At 37.9% G+C, this 4,062-nt stretch overlaps 1 long non-coding RNA gene across 1 annotated transcript; it reads right to left on the bottom strand.

Moving 5' to 3' along the window:
- Nucleotides 1-345: 345 nt before the first annotated feature.
- LOC110674413 lies at nt 346-2,124 on the bottom strand. The gene is made up of 3 exons (XR_002498841.1): nt 2,054-2,124; nt 1,831-1,960; nt 346-910 (listed from the first exon to the last, which is right to left on the bottom strand). It is a non-coding gene; the product is annotated as an uncharacterized LOC110674413 (long non-coding RNA).
- Nucleotides 2,125-4,062: the final 1,938 nt, after the last annotated feature.

Genomic DNA, 4,062 nt, shown 5'->3' with positions numbered 1-4,062 from the left:
GACTGTGAATTTATGGAGGGCTTCTGAAATCATTCCAGAAGACATCTTCAGATATATTTTAAAACAAAATCCCAAGAAATTCACAGAAAATTTTTGCTAGTATTTTCAAATTTATTTGGAGTTTCTACATCAAGATTCACTACAATGAGAAATAGTAAAATAGTGACTGTAGAGAAATTACTTGATCAGTGCACGAGGAACGCATGGAAAAATAATTTATATGGGCAAGAGAGTTTATGCATCTTAATTTAAAGGGAAGAAAAATACACCAGGGAAAAGTTATTTAGGAATTTCTTTCTTGAGTGAAGTTTTAAAAATGAAGGTTCACATAAGTTTTTTGTTCGAATTATCATTTTGCTAGTTTTTCTTTTCTGATTTTTATTATTTGTAATGTTTATCGTTTTTGAAACAACAATTTTACTTGTATCTGTGCTGCCTTATCTCGATCTACGAACTCTTACAGCATTTGTTGCTCAATAATCAATTTCAAGTTGTTAGAGTAACATTTTCGCTAACTTTTGCTTTTATTATTTTTCTCAAACTCTTTCTTTTCCTTTACTTGTTTCCTCTTTAATGCTTTCTCTTCTTTCAGCTGAATCATCAGTTGTTTTTCCTTTTCCCTCAACAGCTTCTTCTTTTCCTTTCTTCTGCCTCCCTCTCTTTTTCTTTCTTACGAATTTCGCGCATTTCCGCTCTTTTCTTCTTAAATTATGTTTGTTGCTTTTTCTTTCTTCAAAAATCCGCATTTCTTTCAGCCTTTCGGCAGCCGTTAACACGATATGCGTGCGATTGACATAATTTCGATGCGTTGGGTTGCGCTTTGGAGTTGGAGGAGAAACAAAGAACTCATCAACCTGGTCTTCCCTCATAGTGTTGGTGCAGTCACGTAGAACCACCGGAGAACTAGCATCTGTTGGAAATCAAAAGAGAACAAAAAGTCTTTTTCATTTACACCAGCTTTGGCAAATACCTTCAGATATCGTCATAGAATCCTTCCTTTACAAACTACATTCCTCGACTACAGTGCTACGAATTTGTCTCCTACAACGTGCTGCCTCCTTCCTACAAACCACATTAGTACCCATTCTCGCATAACAGTCCCTTTATGAACGGGACTGTTATGCGAGTATGGGCAGATTACTCGGCAACCCTCGGTCGGAAATTATATGCTAGTGCGTTGTAAGAGACTGCTTTATTGTTCAATTCCACTCTTTACTGCTGTTTAGTCGTCTTCATGTGATTTTAAGATGAAGTTGCATCGGAATCAATCCTCTATTTTTCAAGAGCACAAATCCAGGGAAGTAAACGTGAGCTTCGTGGCCGTGCGGTTAGTGTTACCAAGCATTTATCCGCAACGAGTCAAGGGGTGTGGGTTCGATTCCCGCTTCAGTCCGGAAAATTTTTCGTCAGGAAAGTTTTTCGACTGTACCACTGGGCGTTGCATGCTAGTCCGTTGTCTAGTGTGGTGCTTCCTTCAAAGGGCAAATCGTCCACTGGAAGCATTAACGTGTCGGTGTCTTTTTTTTAAACAACCGTTCGTGCTGAAAATTCCATCGATTGGTCATCACCAACAAGTTACCAATCGATTAAATTTTCTGTGCGATCGGTTGTCCGGTTATCTTCATTTGTGCTCTTGAATCGAGATTTGGCTTCGATGCATCTTCACCTCAATTCCCGTCAGCTAGTCGTTTTGTTTTGTCAACAGGATTTCAAGAATCAAACAGTTTTGGAAAGCTCGATTGTAGCTTTCGTCAACAAAACCACTAGCCGCCGGGAATAGCTAATCTCTTACAATATAGCACTAACAAAATTAACAAAATGAGGACTCACCTGAATGGCGATGTACACAGAGATCGAGTGGCTCATCCATTTGTGCACCAAGCGTGGGGCCATTCTAAACCCGCCACTCACCAGAAAAACTCGCCTCGCAGTCGTCGATCATTACTTCGTTCGCCTCCATCTGATGAGTTGAAACACATGAAGTTTTGTAAACACCTGTGTCTGATCTGTATCTGATCCGAACAGATGAAATTATTATTTAAGATATGCTTACCTGGTAATAAACAGTGAGATTTTAAGCAGGAACCTAATACGCAATCACTGCCGAGATGCCGCTACGAACTTTATGGCGCAGAAACGAAATCAAAACAAGAGTTTGACAGATGACTGAAAGCAAAGGAGCCGAAAAATAGGTGTGCTGCATGGTGTGCTGATTTTATGTTGCCTTTGCATTCACACTTTGAATGTTCTTCAATTCGGTTCGCATGACGTCATTACAACGTTTGCGTTATAATGCAATGCGAATGAAGGAGAGAGAAAACCAACGTTGCCATACCTTCCATCGAGTCTTCGGCAATGCAAAACAGGTTGGCCCTTTATAAATCTATTCGTTTTCTTTATTGCATACTAACAGACTCCGTGTATGGATACGATAAAGTGTTGCCAAACTTTTAATTTTGAATTCCAAAAATAATTTCAACCCCAATAAAATATTTTGGAAAAAAATTTATGAAAAATAACTATACAAACATATTTTTAAAGCTAAATCAATATCAAATTTAAGTGTTATGATTTGAAACATGTTTCTGTTACTGTTCTTGCCGTTGAAGCAACTTTCTGACTTTAAAGAAAAGATTAGTTCGTTCAAATACCGTAAGATTGACAACACTTTTGGTACGGAAGCAACGGTGCCAAAGTGATTCTTGTTCGTTAAAATTAGGCAAAGTTTTGAACTATTTAATCGGATAGTTTCCAAACTATTTTTTATAAGTAAGTATATGAAATGTGAATAGTGATATTGTAATGTATTCTCGGCTAGTGATAATCGGAAAAAGAGCATGCAAAGCTGAGTTTTCCCGTGTTTTGTGTTCCTCATGGTAAGTGAATGTAAAAATGTAAATGTGGAAAGATTAATTTCAGCACTCTAAAACTTGGGCATGATTGCGGAGTGGAAAATAATATTTTGTATTTGATATTTTTTGCAGAATTTGTATTTGATACACGAATTGCCTATGTAACATTCGATGCTCAAATAGTTCATTGATGAGGAATAAATATGTCAGTGTCTGTTGATTAAGTTAAAACGAAAAAAAATTTAGATTTTATTCATAGAGTGCCGGGAATTGGTCCAAGTGCCGAAGTAGTTCTTTACCCTACGCTCAGTTTCGGAAAAGAAAAGGGTAATCAAATTGCCTTATGACCACCAGGAGATGGTTGTGTGAAATGGGCTATGTAATTTAAAGGATTTCTTGTAGGTGTCACGTATGTTTGTCTGTGGCGTAATGATTCCACGCCGCATTGGACTTCTTCGCAGCAATTCAGTCACAATATTGTAATGAAAACCTTGATTTCTTACAGCGAAACTTCCATGAGTCGATGTTAACACGAAATTTAATTGATCCATTCAAAAGGATTTCCTAAGCAGTGATGTTCCATAACTCGATATTCGCATGAGTCGATGGTTCCTTCAATGTCGACTCATAGGAGTTGCACTGTATGTGCTCATCGAAAAGGGTCTCTTTGAGATCAGCAGAATATTACCGGATGAAATAAAAAAACCGCTCCCCAATTCGGTTCAATAATGTGAAATGTCATTAATTGGACGACATCGAGTATCGGTTGCGGGCGAATGGCAAGTTGGATTTCAATCCAATAATTGGGTAGGCGCTTCTCTATCGGTAGGACTCTTTGAAAATTCGATTACCCATCTTAAATAAAGTAAGTTAATGTTCAAACAGTATCGGCAGAGGAGGGATTTTAATTAAGTTGAAAGCAGCGTCAGCTGCCAAAAATATTTTAATCATTGCATATAGAGCAATACGAGACGTTCGAGGAAATAAGCATCCCCATTCCAGTTTACGTTCGAATGCTCATTCGATCGAAAACCGTTTCGCATTGTCGTTTACGCCAGCTAAACCAAATAGGCCATGGATTCGAACGAATAGGATTAGGACACTTAGAAAGATCTTTTAGAAATATTCTTCTCGATTAAAGCAAAGTATGCACTTCAACACAAAAGTAATCGCCTATCTCGATGCGTGGGAAATTCCTTGCAAGAAATGC

This window comes from Aedes aegypti, chromosome 1 (assembly GCF_002204515.2).
Source record: "Aedes aegypti strain LVP_AGWG chromosome 1, AaegL5.0 Primary Assembly, whole genome shotgun sequence".
In the NCBI taxonomy this organism is placed as follows: domain Eukaryota; kingdom Metazoa; phylum Arthropoda; class Insecta; order Diptera; family Culicidae; genus Aedes; species Aedes aegypti.
This window is presented reverse-complemented; position numbering and strand designations above follow the sequence as displayed.